General features: G+C 39.4%; 1 protein-coding gene across 1 annotated transcript in view; it reads left to right on the top strand.

Moving 5' to 3' along the window:
• Positions 1-16,905, top strand: part of CUL5 (cullin 5) — an 87,791-nt gene that overhangs the window by 1,454 nt on the left and 69,432 nt on the right. The gene's annotated exons all lie outside the window — the stretch shown is intronic.

The following is a 16,905-nucleotide window of genomic DNA, read 5'->3' as shown; positions in this document are numbered from 1 at the left end:
CACTTTGGGCAAGTTTCTTAACTTCTCCATGCCCAGGTGTCCTTATCAATAATACGGCGTTATCAATAGCATCTATCTCGTAGGAGCATTGTTAAGATCGAGTCAACGTATGTAAAATGCCTAAAGCAGTGACTGGCACTGAATTAGTGCCCGATGCATGCAAATAACCAGAGTGACTACTGCTACTTTCTCTGAGAAAACGAATTCATGGGAATGGAGTAAGCCAACCTACTCTCTTAGAACAGGATAGCAAAGTTCTAATAGATTCAGAAAGAAAACTTGTTTACCTTCTGAAGACTCCTGCTAGTGCTTCCCACATGTTTACATAAGCAAGGACTTGATTACTTTGGATGTAAAGCAAGGTCTTACTCCCCCAAGAATTCTCTCTTAGAGAAGAGCAAGTCACTTTATTCCACTCCCTAGGAAGCCTCACAAAGGAGGAGAAGGTGCTCGTCTGAAGCTGCTTGAGTAAATACCAGTGAGTGCTTACTTTGTAGAGATTATGAATCTGTGCATCCAATACACAGCTATAGAAGGAAAAAACTGCTTCAATATATAGAAAGTGGGCATTTAGGACTTAGGTTAAAAAGTTCACAAGGATTCAAAAAGTTCTGTAACTCAGACAACTTTTATAAAATAAAGGAAGGTGATAATGCTTTGAAAAAACAGGTGAAGGACTCATTCACTCTAGTGAACATGAAGACAGATGCCAAAGATACACTGAAAATTTTTCAAATTGTTTTATGAAGTGTCGAAAGGGGGAGAAATAATTTCTGAATGTTATTTTATGTAGTATGTGATTTTAAATACATAAAACTAACATCATATAATGGGCATTATACATAGACATTTGATTCTTCTATCTGTATCTCCGAAAGTTTACATGTTCAAGTTGGCCAGAAAAATCTTTTTCTTTTTTTCTTTTTTCTTTCTGTATTGGGAGTAGGGAGGGGGGTTGTCTCATGTTAATACTTAAAGAAGCAGCTAATTAAAAAGTGAAAAGTTTGTCATTTTGGAGAAATGTAGTGAGACCCTGCCAGGGTAGACCCGTAACATAATTCATAGGATCACTTAAATTCAGGTGTGGTGGTACCTTGAGTAAAGATAGAGCTGAGTGGGATGTGGTCAGATTAGCCTTGTTTGCTTTTTTGACAGGACTAATAGACCGGTTCATAAGAGAAATGCCTTAGACATTGTGCAATTAGGTTTCACCAGAGTATATTTGACAGAATTATCATGTCCTGTGGTCAAAATGGAGAAGCGTGGGCTAGATGAGAATACAGTTAGAACTGGATTCATGATCATAAACAGCTGTACCTGAAGTGATGAATCATCAACCCTGAAGTAGGTCTGTAGTGTCCTGCTGAAAAAATAAGTTTTCTTCCTATTTGCCAGTAACTTGGGTGGAGTTAAGTTTATTGAGTTTCTGGATGACAGTTTGGAGGGATAGCTAATATGTTACGAAAGATAACAAGATTCAGAGCTTTGATAGGAAACGTACAAGTCAGAGGGCAAAGCAGTAAAAACCACCTACATTTTTAATATTGGAATTTGATATAATAATGATTGTATTGTCTATTTAAAGCAAGTGGACTATGACTAGATTTTGGAAATCTAATATACAAAGATTTGTGTTGTATATTTTGTCATGAACAGTTACCAGTTACTGGGGGGGGGATTATATCTCCCCAAACCTTTTAGTATTACTACTTTAAGTTTGTTTTTTTAACATATAATTCTGGTTCCTTTGCTTTGGCAGTATCTAGGCCCTGAGTGCTGTTTTCTTCATTTCTAGTTGAGTATCCTATCCCAAATAGCAGTTGTTTAAATCTTATTTCACTGAGTCTCAACCCCATTTAATTCTTAGCATATTACTGTATGTAGGTATTTCGAGTGCCCTTCACTGTGGTCAGTACCACACATTCATCCAGTTTCCCTATATTCTCTTTTTCAAGGCACCTGCTGTGTTGCTTCCTGGCTTGTTCTTCAGCCTTCATTTCGCCTGCAGGACCTGGCAGCACATTCCCTGTTATTTTGTTTCAGTCCCCTTATTCTGGCTTCCATGGAGTAAAAAAGTTCATGTATCTCCTCATATAAAACTTCGACCCTTTTTCCTCTTGCCATTCATTCCCCAGGTTGTTTGAAAGGCAGCCCCCACTTGCTGCCTTTATAGTTCTTCACCTTCTTGCTTAACTTACCGTGACTCTACTCCCCTTACCCCCACCTAGTTAAAGCGAAGCTGCTAGTTTTGAGAGCAGTGGCAACTTCCTAATTGCCAAATGAGATTTTTCTCCGATATTATTGATGACTATCTCTGCTTCCCTTTTGATTTTTATGAGATTCTCTCTGTAGTGTCCTCTCTCTCAAATCACCGGTGTTTTTCACTGACCTCCCTCCTGTCCTCCCCAGTGTGATTATTTCTCAGAAGTTAATCTTCGGCCCTATTCTATCTTTGTACTTCTGTTTCTGGGGCAGTCCTAACTCCCATGATTTCACTATTTTTATCTCTTAACTCTGATCTGAGCTCTGGACCAAAACACAGTTCTGACCATATCACTTTCCTGCTCAGATACCTTTGGTGGTTCAAATTCTTTGATATCTTTCCAGTTGGGTCTTCTCCCTAATATCTCTCTGTCTGCCTCCCCTGCCCCCTCCTGCTCTCTTTCCTCTCTGTCCCCTTCTCCCCGTTTTTCTCTCTCACACACCCCTACTTCTACCTGGCTGGTTTCTTGTTGGTTCACTGGTACCATTATCTCAGTACTGGCCTCTTAAAATCTGTTTAGTCAGTAAGATCCAGCCCAGATTCCTCCCTTCTTAGTGCTCTCATTTGAACCTGTTGCCTGTGTGCACAGCCAGAGCACCGCATCACATTCTTTTAGCATTTGCTTTATGCCTTATATATTAGTTGCATAGTCTATTTGCATATCTAACTCCCTTTCAGGATTGTAAGCTCCATTATTGCGGGGTCTTCATTTTATTGATCTTTTGATGCCTTAACCATCAAGTGTGGTGATCACTCATGGTAGGTGCTCCGTGAGTGAGTAATAGTTGCTTCAAAAGAGAAGTCTAGTGCAGTATCTGTGCATTGTAGATACTCATTAAATGAGTGTTGATTGGTTAAAAGGAGGAATTTCTTTTTTTTTTTTCCTTAAAGATTTTATTTATTTATTTGACAGGTTAGAGACAGCCAGCGAGAGAGAGAACACAAGCAGGGGGAGTGGGAGAGAAAGAAGCAGGCTCCCAGCGGAGGAGCCTGATGTGGGGCTCGATCCCACAACGCCGGGATCACGCCCTGAGCCGAAGGCAGACGCCCAACCGCTGTGCCACCCAGGCGCCCCAAAAGGAGGAATTTCTGATTCTGTTCCCTTGTAATTAGATCTAGAGAGAGGGGGAGAGAAGAGGGGAGAAGTATAAAAACCAATCCATTAGAGAATCCAAACTTGAAACTGAAATAGGCACGCTACTGTTCCCAGTGGAAACTTTTTTATTTTTTGAGAGGAAAGAAAATGGAAATTCATTATTAAAATGATTCATTAGACACATATGTACTAGGCACCATGAATGATACAATGATGTGTAAAACATCTGTCCTCTTTGGGAATTCACATATACTACAGGAGATTAAAAGGCACTAATGATTTTTTCTAAGGCAAGAACGTAAGGAGTGTTAACACTGTGTGGTCCTTCACAGACTGAGGAGATCATTTCTGGCGGATTGATCAAGCATTGGAGTTGGATTTTGAAGACAGGGTAGACTTTTTGTAGGTGGTGATTAGGGTAAAATTTGGTGGGAATGGAGAGGAGATTGGTTCAGCTGTGCTGGAAGCAGGACTGCCTGCTGTGTTGCATGCTAGTGAATGGTGTTCCTTGAAATTGTCGGAGCCCAGTGGCCCAGAATAGGGGAAACGCGAGGAGACAAGAGGATGAGGGAAAGTCCTGGGCTGTGAAAGGTCTTCAATACAAGGCAAAGGAGTTTGAAATAAAGTCCTGTAGATGATGAGGAATATTTGAAAAATATGTGAGCGGAGATCTTGTCAAGCCCTCAATTTATTCTTGGCTCTTCCACATAAAACCTATTACTTAGCATTACTTTTATTTTATGTGTATTCAAAATCTTGACTCGTAGGGTGGTCATGAATGAGGGGCATTTGTGCCGGGGACACCGTGTTCGTTGGAACCTTAACAGGGAGTCAGTAAGTCTCTGGAAATTCATTGAACAAGTTCAATTCATTGAACAAGTATTCAGCATTTTCTAATTCCACCTGGTGATTTAGGCAAATTCCTGCCCACGTATATTTTTCTGTTGGGGAGAGGCAAAAAAACATATAAGCAAATAAATAGGTCAGATATGCTATGAAAAAAAACAATTAGGGTAAGGGTAGAGAGGGATCAATGTTATTTTTGATGGGTTGATAGGGGAAGGCCTCTGAGGAGGTGACATTGGACGTGAGACCTGAGTGAAGCAAGGGCACATGCCATGTACATATTTCGGAGATTTCCAGGTAGAGGGAACAGGAGCGGCCAGCATAAAGGCATTAAGTCAGGAACATGCTTGGCAAAGAACTATGGATGTGATTACCGAGATGTGAATGTTGTCAGTAAATGGTTAAGATACACAACTGAGTGGTTCTTTTTAATTTCTATTTGAACATAAGTGAGAGCCTTATTTAGAAGCTACCTTGTCACTTTTCATTGAGTTGAGGGGAATTGCCCTTCCAAATGGGCATGTGAGAGGCACATGATCCTTCGAGCCACCTGCCCTCCCTCCAGTGTCCCATCTTAGACATGGTTACCTTCTGCATGGCCTAGGGAGAAAAGGAACTCAGGGTTATGTATGTTGGTGGACTAAATTAGTTACTATAAGTCTGTGATAAATGTTGATGTGAGCATTGTTCATGTTCTGTGAAAATAAATGAGCAATTAATAATCTGGCAGTGATGTGTATTAATGCTCTGACAGGAAGTGACAGTTTAGGATAGACTTTGAGACATCAGTCGTTTATCAGTGGGTTAGAAAAGGGAAATTTTAGACTGCAGGAGGGTATCAGGAGGACACTAGACATCCATCTCGGGGGCGGAAAAGAAGGGTGGAGGAGAGATAGACAAAGACAGGTGTTTCTTATTGGATGTTTTGCTAGGTGTCCTGGTGAACCTAGTTGTGTCCCAGAAAGCCTTCTGACTTGTGCCTCGGTGTAGGAGGTGTAGAGTGAGTTGGTGCCTGATGGACTCTACACAAGTGACCAGGTGACGGCGCGGGTTAGAACATTGGTCATAAGACATGTAGTACAGGTGATGCCCTGGATGTGTGATCTTTGTAATGGGGTTTGTTCATTCTACAAATATGTAGGCATTTATTCTGTGCTGGATACTAGTCTAAGTGTGGTAGAGTAGTGGATATGACAGACAAGGTCCCTGGTCTTTGGGGCTTATATTCATACTTGTAAATGCTGACACCAAAGAAGTAACACATTGGGTAGTTTTTGTAGAAACGAGAGCTATGATGGAAACAGTATAATCAAGAGTGTTCAGAAGATGGGGGCACTATTTTACTTATATACAACAAAATAATTTTATCTTTTTCCCCTCAATACTGCTTTCAACTACGTTCTGTTGAATTTTCCTTCCCTGCCACTTGAGGACATTTCAACCCCGTCTCCTAGCTTTCTGTTTTTTTAGAAAAAAAGTCCTTTTAGTCTAAATTAAGAATTTCAATCTCAAAGCCAAATTAAATCTATATGCTTAAGCCCTTGGCTTCAGATCTGCAGAGAGGAATGGGGTAAAGGCGGTCTTCTTAGGTTGGTTTAGGAAGGCCTCTGGGGGGTGACATTGACGCTAGACCTGACTGATATGCATTCTATTCTAGGCAAAGCTCTCGAGGTGCTGTGGTGAGCTTGGCTTACTTGAGGAACACGTTTAAAAGGGTGGTGTGGCTGGAACCTAGTGAGAATTGCCAGGAATCAAATATATACTGGAGTTCTGTGGTTCTTTTGGTTAATGGGGATTGCAGATGTGGTTTTAAAATCCCATAACTGGGAATGCTAGTGGGTCATAGACTATATAGGAACCCACACATTCAAATAGCCTCATGATTTACACGGAAGACACAAAATACACAAATTGGATTCCTTTTGTAAAGTGATTAGAATGCCATCATTGGATAAAATTCATAATCAATAGGATAGGAACTTCACAGAGGGAACAAATGCACATCTTAAATCACACAACCTCCCTGTGATGCAGTCAGAATGTTACAGGCATGAAAGTGTGCAGGTGATAAAAGTAATGGCTACTAATTGTGTCCATGTCATTATTTTTGGCCTTGCCTCAACTTGTCCTTTAACTTTTCTTGTTCCTTTGTCATCACAAGGATGTTATAAGAACATGTACAGTAATAATAACTAAATTTTCTGTTTTTTTCCAAATGCAAGTTTGTTTTTTTTTTTTTTTTTTAAGATTTTTTATTTATTTATTCGACAGAGATAGAGACAGCCAGCGAGAGAGGGAACACAAGCAGGGGGAGTGGGAGAGGAAGAAGCAGGCTCATAGAGGAGGAGCCTGACGTGGGGCTCGAACCCGGAACGCCGGGATCACGCCCTGAGCCGAAGGCAGACGCTTTAACCGCTGTGCCACCCAGGCGCCCCTCAAGTTTGTTTGTTTTAAGATGGTTTGGGTGTTTTTTTTTTTTAGTAAGCTCTATACCCACTATGGGGCTCGAACTCACAGCCTGAGATCAAGAGTCGCTTGCTGCACTGACTGAGCCAGCCGGGCGCCCCCAAATGCAACATTTGATATCATAAATTGTTGTCATAGGATTACTTCTACAGTTTGATGCCATATGTTTTGTCCCATATGTTATGTAGGGATTTCTGGACATTTCAGGGCAAACCAATTGGTCAGTATTTGTGTTATTTTGTTGTAAATTGAGTAATTTAAAAATGATTCTAAGTATATTTTGCAAGCTAGTGGACAATTTTCTGTTTTTGTTTACTCTCCTGTGTTTAAGCATTACTAATTTTTTTTTAAAGATTTTATTTATTTATTTGACAGAGATACAGATAGCCAGCGAGAGAGGGAACACAAGCAGGGGGAGTGGGAGAGAAAGAAGCAGGCTCATAGCGGAGGAGCCTGATGTGGGGCTCGATCCCATAACGCCGGGATCACGCCCTGAGCTGAAGGCAGACGCTTAACCGCTGTGCCACCCAGGCGCCCCAAGCATTACTAAATTTTTTAGCATGGTACCACATTTTATATGTGCACACAAGGAATTATGTACCTACCTTTTTCTTGGGATTAAATAAAATGGAATTGTTGCAGATGAACCCATTGTTTGAAAAACCACTCTTGAATTTCAATAGAAAGTGTGCAGAACTTTTTTAAATAACATATTCTAGAAAGATCTATATGGCATTTTTCATTACTGCACTATAACATCCCCCCACCCCAAACATTTTACAAAAAATTAAACTTCGCTTTCTTCGTAATGCATGCTTGTTTTTCTTTGAAATAATCACCATGGCTATAGATAAGAGATCGTAGGATTTGACCGTCAATTTGTTTTAGAACTGGTTATTCCATTAGGGGGTACTTTATAGATACAGCTGAACGTATTTTATTGGTTCTGAGTAACCAACATGTTCTATTAAGAGATCCTGATTTCTCTGTATTGATTAGAGTAGGAAAGGGAGGTAAGCCTTTGTTCATCTATTTTTCTTTCTTTTTTTTTCTTACTGTTTTCATCCTATCTCTCCTCTTGTTTCTGAGAAACTTCACACTGATGCTTTTTTTTTCCCTCAGCCTTGTGGGGGAGACATTAAGTAAAGAACAGTTTAGTAGTGTATACTTTTATCTTATTTAAAATAAAGAGGAACAGTGAACACAGGAAAAAAGAAATGAGGCCAAGAGTTGAGTTAGAACTTCAGCATTTGCTTTTATTGGACTGTACCTCCCAAACAACCTACCATTTCTTCCAAATCATTCAGCTCAAGTGCATTCCTCCCCTGGCGTTTCTTCTATGGTCAGCGTTCTGTCAGTTACTCACTCAAGTCAGAAATCTGAGTGCCGTAGAAAGAACAAACACATGTTTAGGTACCCTAGTCCCGTTTAAAAAAATGAGAAAAAAGTGTGTGTGGGGTTATATATGATTTTTTTTTAAAGAAAATGTTTTAGACCTATTTATTAATCTATATTGGACCTCTAATCTAAATTCTAAAATTAATATCCTTTGTATTTTGAATTATATTGGGGAGTTCCAGTGAGGGGGAGCGACTGATAAGTCATTTAAGAGCTTAGTGCCTTACTGTTGCTTTTGTTGAGTCATTTTCAGCTTTCTCTCATTCCTATATCTAACTACCACCAAATCCTGTTACTGTAGGAGAATAAGAAGGAATAGTAGTTATGGTAGGAGTCCCTAATGTAATAAAGGTAGCCAGCACTTATATCATGTTTAATTATTTCATTCATGTCTCTCAGCATTTTAGATGTCTTATTAAATCCTGTAACAACCCTTGCACATAGATAACTTTGTTAAATCCATTTGACTTAGATGAAACTGAAGCACAGAGAGTTTAAGTAACTTATTCAAGGTCACATGGTTGGTAAATGGCTAAGTCATAATTCTTTTCTTACAAAACGCTTCATGAACATCTCACCAGCAGCACCTTGCCTCCGTGTAGGGCTTCGTCATGTATTGCTTGTATGGAGTGTTGTGGAGGCTTCCTGTTAGACTGTTCTAATTTTTCCTTCAATGAATTTATAGGTGATCATTTAGAAGTCGAATGTAATCATGCCAATAGCCAGTGGCTACCTTTCCCCCCAGCTAAAGAATTTTATTTAATGTGTTTAATCTGTTACTGTCATTTATTTTGCTTAGATTAAATACTTTCTTACTTTCTGACACAAAAAGGTGTTCCAGGATCATCTCTGCCCCAACCTTGGAATTAACATTTTCTCCAAGGAACCTTTTCATGGAGTATGGTATTGAGAAATCAGAATCTGGATGCTAGGTATGCTAATTGCTACTGGGGTGTTGTTCCTCCGAGGCCCTCCCATTGGGCGGAGCTGGGACACACATGCCCCTACGTGCTTGCGCGCGCACGCACACACCCTGTGCTCGTTTCTGTATTCTGTAGACACCAGTGAGTTCACCGCAGTCCTTCCAATTCCAGTAAACTCATTTCTGTCCTTTTCCCTTTCCATATAATGTGACTTCTTTCTCTGACAGTGAGAAATCTCATTGACACTGGCTTTCAGACTGAGTTATTCAGGAAGGAAGGAAAGAAGGGAGGAAGCTATTACAACATTTTTAATATGTATAGATGTAAAACCAGCTATAAATTCCTTAAACTCAGAATTCTTTAACAATTAAAAGATAGTTACCAATTAAATACAACACTAAAAACTCAGTAATATTTAAATGAACAGCACTAGCGTAACAATTTTTAAAGCAAGATTTATTGAAATGTGACCTATATGCAGAAATGCCTATAAATCCTACATGTGTAGCTGGATACATTTTTTATAAAGCAAACATACCTGTATAATCAGCACCCATATCTAGAAATAGAATATTAACAGTAACAATTTTTAAAGCAAGATTTATTGAAATGTGACCTATATGCAGAAATGCCTATAAATCCTACATGTGTAGCTGGATACATTTTTTATAAAGCAAACATACCTGTATAATCAGCACCCATATCTAGAAATAGAATATTAACAGTACCCCTGAAAGCCCCCTCGCTCTTGCCCTGTCCTAGTCTCTAATTTGGAACCCCCAAGCCCAGGGTAATCACTATGCTGACTTCTAATAACTGTAGATGTGCTTTCTCTGTTCATGAACTCTATTCGTGTAGTCTTGTGACTTTTTTGCTCAACATGTCTGTGAGGTTCCTCTATATTACTACATGTTAAATTTTTGTTGCTGTATAGTATGCCACTATTAGGAATATTTCACAGTTTATTCATCTTATTGTTGATGGACATTTGGGTTGTTAATAGTTTTTTACTCTTGAGAATAGAGATACAATGTGCTTTCTTGTACAGGTTTTTGGTAGATGTATGTATGCAGCTCAGTTGGAAGTCTACCCAGAAGTGAAGTTAGTGTGTCACATGACATACATATGTTTAGCTTTCGTGGATACTGCTAAGTAGTTTCCTAAAACAGTTGTATGAGTTTACACTCACCGGAAGGATGAGAGTTCGGGTTTCTCTAAATTTTCTCTAATACTTGGTATTGTCATTCTTTTCAATTTTAGCGTTTTGTATGTAGTGATATTTCATTGAGGTTTTAATATGTATTTCCATGATGATTAATGATGATGGGTGCTTTTTCATATGGTTATTGGCCATTTAGATATTGGCTTTGTGGAGGGTCTGTTCAAGTGTTGTGCCAGGAATTGGATTGGATTGTTTTTCCTCTCTTACTGATTTTTAGTAATCTCTACATATTTTGGATAAGAGCCTTTCTTGGATATATGTATTAGAAATAATTTCTTCCACTCTGTGGGCAGCTTTTTCACCTCCTTAATGGTATCTTTTAAGGAGCAAAAGTTCTTATTTTTAATATTGTACAGTTTACCCAAATTTTTTTTATGGCTAGTGCTTGGTTATAAGGTCATACAAATAATCCAGACTCTACTTGTGTTAATATCTTACTTAATTTTTTAAAACAAAAACAAAATGAAGAATTTATTGTTATACTTTTGAGCCACAAAAATATATCTTGGGACCCTTCTAGGAGTCCCTTAATCACAGTTTAAGAAATGCCATATTATAGTGTGATTTCCTTGAAGACTTTTCATTTGTAAGTCCCAATGACTTGCATAATTCTTCAAGTACATTAGGCAATCAAGATATTCGTTCAATGAATAAATGAAACAAAGGAATGATGAAGCCCCCCAAATAAGTTCAGACTCTTTCACCAGTCCTGTAAGTTTTGTTGCTGTTTTTTTCATTAAAATTAGCTGTTTGCGTTTCTAAAAATTTAGGCACTATCAGAATTTGTTTAAAAAATTTTTTTCCTCTATAAAAGAAACCTAAAGGTTTTAAAGGGAAGTTTAGTTTGAAATTTCTCATTTCACTGGAAAAAGATGTTTAGCTTTTTGGAAAAGTGTTCTCTTTTGCACCATGTTTAAAGATAAATATGTCTTTCATGTAGTGGTGCTTCTGCGTTGTGGTTTTTAGATTATTACCAGTGAATTTTTATAATCATGGATTTTTTTTTCCTGCCTTTTTTTTTTTTTTTTTAATGAAATTAAGTCAGGGGTTGTATTCTGCCCATAGGTTGCAAGTCCCTCCATTACTCATTCAGGAAACACTCAAGGAATAGTTAAGAATAAGGCTCTAACAGGGGCACCTGGCTGGCTCGTTCACAAGGGCGTGCGACTCTTGATCCTTGGGGTCAGGAGTTCAAGCCCTATGTTGGGTGTAGAGATTACTTTAAAAAAATAATAAAATCTTAAAAAAGAAAAAAAAGAAAAGAAGGAGGCTCTAACCGGAATACACTGCTTGCATTTGAACCCCAGCTCTGCCACTTATTGTCTATAATCTTAGGGAAATAACCTAACCTAATCTCAGGTTATAGTGTACAGTTTTTTTCATCTATAAAGTGAGAATAATATCACCAAACGCAGAGAGTAGTTATAAAGATTAAATGAATTAATACTTGTAATATTTAAAACAGTACCTGACACACAATTAATAGTCAGATATTATAAAGTAAAACAATCAAAGTTGATGGAATGAGCTACATTGAAGATTATACTGAACTTAAATAATAGAAGTTATAAATAGCTGAACTCAGATTTGGTTACAGTTATTGGATATTCAAATTACCCACCAAAATGTAAAGGAAGCTATTTAGAGATGAGCAAAAGGAAATCATCTTTCGTATCGCAGTTATCACATGTAAAAAATTTATTGACCCTAACCCCAGATTAGTTAAGTGCCATATATTTGCAGTGAAAGAAATAGTACAAAATATTGTAAGGGAATGACTAAACAAAAACAAAAATATAATGAGAAGTTTTTTAAATTTCACCCTTCTATAATGTCAGTGTCAAGCATCCTACTCTGATTACCCCCTCCTGTCTTTCTGACTCATTTTAATGTTCTTAGTCCAGTAATCTAGCTTCACTGAGGCCTTTAATTCATTGATTCTACCACCTTAGTGCCTTAGTATCTTAGTGTCTTAGATCTGTGAGTTGATAATTTTTATCAAATTAGGAAACCTTTTGGCTTTTATTTCTTCAGGTATCTACTCACCCCTCCACCCCTGACCTCAAGACTCTGGTTATATGTAAGTTAGGTCATTTGATGTTGTTCCATAGCTTCCCGAGAATCATTTTTAGAAATGTTTCTATGATGTTCATGCTTTCCTCTATTTTCTTGAACTTGTGAAGTATATCATAGCTGGTTTAACATCATGCTGTACTGAAACTATCATTCATGTCATTTCCGGGGCAGTTTCTGTTGATGGGCTTTTCTCTTGATGATGGGTTATATTTTCCTTCTTTACCTGCTTGGTAATTTTTAATTCAATGCTAGACATTGTGAGTTTTATGTTTTTGGGGCCTGAGTTTTTCAAATATCCTGTAAATATTTCTGGATTTGGCTTTGACACAATTAAGTTACTTGGAATCAGCGTGATCTTTTTGAAGCTTGCTTTTGAGTTTTGTTAGAGTGGGTCTGCAACAACATTTAGGGTAGGAGTACTTTGTTTCCGCTATACATGCAGTGCCTTTCTGAGGACTCTCTCTAATGTTAAGGAGCATTTCTACCCCGGCTGGTAGGAACACAAACTATTCTTAGCCCTTTATGAGCCTGGCTGATTGTTCTGTCTGCTCCTTTCTGGTGGACCTTTCCCTAGTCTCTGATAGTTTTCTCATACACATGTGCAAGTCAGAATTCAGTCAAGGGCTCAAGGGGACCTCTCTGTATAGCTCTAGTACAGCTCTCTTTTTTTCTGTCTACGCCACAGATTTTTGTCTCCTTGGCCTCTCTAAACTCTGGCTCCTAAGTGAAGCGTCCAGGCTGTTGGAAACTCTCTAGGCAGTATGTTGGGGATTTGTAGGGCTCTCCTACGATGGTTTTCTCGGGAAGTACTGTCTTGTACTGCCCTTTGGCTCTAGTTGTTGAGGCAGGAGGGGGAAATCTGGCTACTGTTGTTCAGTTGTGGTTGGAAGCAGAACTCTGTCTCTTATTCTGATGTCCTTTCTCTCAGTCTTTACTGGCATTAATTCTTTGTTCAGTATTGTAATCACTCCCTTGAATACACTTTGACCTCCCTGCTCCTCTCTCATTTCACTTGCAAAAACCGCAACCCTGGTTAAATCATCTCTCTACCTTTTAGTGCCAGCACCTGTGTGAATGTTGCAGACAAAAAAGACACATCTGTACCATTTTCACCTTAAATCCATGACCAGAGTCTGTAAGTGAGCCCAGTCACACTATTATAGTCATTTATTCTACTTCCTAGATAGCTGTTTCGTATCTTTTCTCTCAGAATTCTAGTACCTCCTCCCACATCTTCCAAGGCATTTTCCTTTTTTCTACATCACTGAGAAATTGAAGCAATCAGAGAAGTTTGCAGAGTGGCACTTACATCATCTCCCCTCCTCCGAACATCTGAATGTGCATGCCTTGCCTTCCCCTCTCAGTGTATAGTCATTTCCTCCACCTGTGCACTGTAGGCCCCTCTCTCTCTTGCCTACCCAGGGCAAATTAAATTTAAATGCAAATTCTCCAGCGGTTTCCCTCCTTTTCTCCCACATCATCAATAGTATATCTTGGAACATGCCCATCAGTATAAAAACATACTGTATTTATCCCATTGTAAAAAAAAAATTTGACTCCCTCTCCCTGTATCAGCTCCCCTGCCATTTCTGTGCTCTTGTACAACAAAAGTGCCAAGAGTTGTTTGTATTTTTCCAGTTTTTTCCTTCTTTTTCTCTCTTTATTCGCTCCAGTCAGGCTTTTGTCCTTAGCGCTCTATGAAATGCTTTTCTATGATTAATGTAAAGCCTGACTTCCCTTTTGCTATTTCAGTAGTCCTCCTACATAATCTTTCAGGAGCATGAGCTGCCCTTGATCACTCCCCCCTTTCTTGATATGCTTTATTCCCTTGGTTTCCAGAATACCAGAGTCTTGATTTTTGTGCCACCTCTGTGGTTGCTCCTTCTGTCTCCTTTCCTGTTCTTATTCTTCTTCCCACCTCTTAGTGTTGGATGCCTAAGGCCGTGGGCCTTGGTCCTCTTCTCTCTTACGTTCACTGCCTTGGTCCAGTAACAAGTTTTAAAATCCATCTGTAGGGGCTCCTGGGTGGCTCAGTGATTAAGCGTCTGCCTTCGGCTCAGGGCGTGATCCCGGAGTCCTGGGATCAAGCCTCAACATCAGGCTCCTCTGCTGGGAGCCTGCTTCTTCCTCTCCCACTCGCCCTGCTTGTGTTCCCTCTCTCTCTGGCTGTCTTTCTGTCAAATAAATAAATAAAATCTTAAAAAAAAAAAAAAAAGAATAAACCCATCTGTACTCCAGTGACTTCCATATTTTAATTTCCTGACCAGACCTTTCTTTTAATTGTAGAGTTGCTTATGAAACTGTATTCAACATCTTCAAAGGGCTGTTGAGTAGATGGGTCAGATGTAGCCCATCTGAAACCAAATGCCAGGGCTTTCCTTCTCAGCCTGTTCCATGTGCGGTGTTTTCCCTTCCAGTTAATGGCAGTGCCATACTTCTTGGACATGTCAAATGACAACTAAAACAATTAAGAAACGAGTTTGATGTCCTTGATTCCAAGGAAGATGATCCATGGGTTGAGGGAGTACAGTGCCTAACAGCCAGTGGAGAGAGTACTCTTCCTGAAGGATTTGGGGCAAGGGCAAGTTTTGTAGAATGTTAGAAGAGGTGGCACAGAAACAGGGCCTGATTGGTTAGGACGTTGGAGATTACCTTATGAGGCAAGCAGGCCCTCTTCTCAAGGGTAAGATAAGCTAACTGAAGCTGAGTTGGAGGACTGTGGTGTTAGGTTTCCTTGGCAGTGAGGTTTTTCCCGTAAGTATAGGAGGACGTAGGTTTAGATTTGTGACATGGGCTGGGCTCCAGGAGTGGACTTCCTATTGTGGGTCTTGACAGATCAGACAAAAGCCTTAGAGTCCTGCTTTGCTCTGTTCTCTCATGCCCGATGCATACTATTGGGAAATCCTACTTACTGCCACCTTTAAAACATAAAATGTAACTACTGCTCCCTACTTCTGTTGCTGCTATGCTGGTCCAAGTCCCTGTCACCTCTCACCTTGCCTCCTAAACTTACACTCAGCTTGCTCTTGCCCCTTATAATGTATTTCTAACATTGCAATCAGGAAGGTTTTTATTTTATTTAATTTTATTTATTTATTTTTAAAAAATATTTATTTATTCGACAGAGATAGAGACAGCCAGCAAGAGAGGGAACACAATCAGGGGGAGTGGGAGAGAAAGAAGCAGGCTCATAGCGGAGGAGCCTGATGTGGGGCTCGATCCCATAACGCCGGGATCACGCCCTGAGCCGAAGGCAGACGCTTAACCGCTGTGCCACCCAGGCGCCCCAGGAAGGTTTTTATTTTTTATTTATTTTAATTTTTAATTTTTAAATTTTTAAATTTTTTTCAAGGTTTTCTTTATTGACTTGAGAGAGAGAGTTCAGAAGCTGGGGGAGAGGTAGAGGGAGAAGCAGACTCCCCACTGAGCTGGGAGCCTGACATGGGGCTCCATCCCAGGACCTGGAGATCATGACCTGAGCCGAAGGCAGACACTTAACCATCTGAGCCACCCAGGTGCCCCAGGAAGGTTTTTAGATGTAAATCAGTCATGTCACTGCTTCCTCAGAATCTTCTCATTGTTCCTCATCTCACCTATAATAGAGGTTATAATGGCCTTCAAGGCCCTGCAAGATCCAAACCTCTTTTGCTTCCCTCACTTCCTCTGCTCTCTCATCTGTCCTTTATCTGCTCTACCTTGAATACATCAAGCATGCTTCTACCTTAGGGTCTTTCCAGTGGCTGCTTCCTCTGCCTGGAATGCTCCTTCAGATGTCCCTCATGACCAGCTCCCCACTGGCCTCCTCATAGCCCGCTTGTGTGTTTGAGAAGAAAGCCTGTGAAGGCATTAGTTGCACTGAAAGGAGTGAGGGATAGAGGGGCAGGGGTATAGCAGATGTTGAAATCTTGGTGAAAAAGAGCGAGTGGGCAAGATAATCCTAGATATACTAGGAATTGGTGAGTTCAGCCTACTGCTGTTCTGAGTAATAATGAGAGAATGCATAAGACACTTTGTAGCAAATTGATAGAGATGAGGCAGCCTTCAGTTAGCCAATGGAAACGTTCATAAATTAGGGTTCATAATTTGGAGGTCCCTTCATATACTGATAAGGCATGCTGTTTTGTAGATAGTGGATTTGGTGTCCTGCTGCTTAGTTATGATTTAATGATATGCTTTTCAGTTTAACAGAGAATAGGCCAAAGAATTGCTTGAACATCATTTTTTGACTATAAAAGATTAATAGAAAACATTCAGTTATTGAATTCCTCCTTTAATTCAGTATTAGGGGAAAATGTTTCTGAAGTTAGTTTTTTATGTTTCATCAAGCAGAAGAACCAAAATGTATTTCCTGTTATTTTGCCATAGCTAATAGGTTTCAGAGTCTAACTGGTATTTAATTTACCTCCAACACCTGTTTACTCCAGTCCTCTGTACCTTTTTGATTTTTAATCGCAAGATTTATACTATGTTTAATTTTATGAATTGCCAAAATTGCTAAGGGAAATAGACTTAGTTGATGTTACAAAGTATCCTCAGATTAAGGGGATATATTCTCCAGCGTCATAGCCAAAAAAACTTTCTGTGGTTCTTTTGAATTTGTTTATTTGCATGCTCC

The sequence above is a fragment of the Ursus americanus genome, chromosome 16 (genome assembly GCF_024610735.1).
Source record: "Ursus americanus isolate L20-20 chromosome 16, mUrsAme1.1.p, whole genome shotgun sequence".
Taxonomy (NCBI): Eukaryota; Metazoa; Chordata; class Mammalia; order Carnivora; family Ursidae; genus Ursus; species Ursus americanus.
Note: the sequence above shows the minus strand (reverse complement) of the source record. Positions and strands in the feature narration are given on the sequence as shown.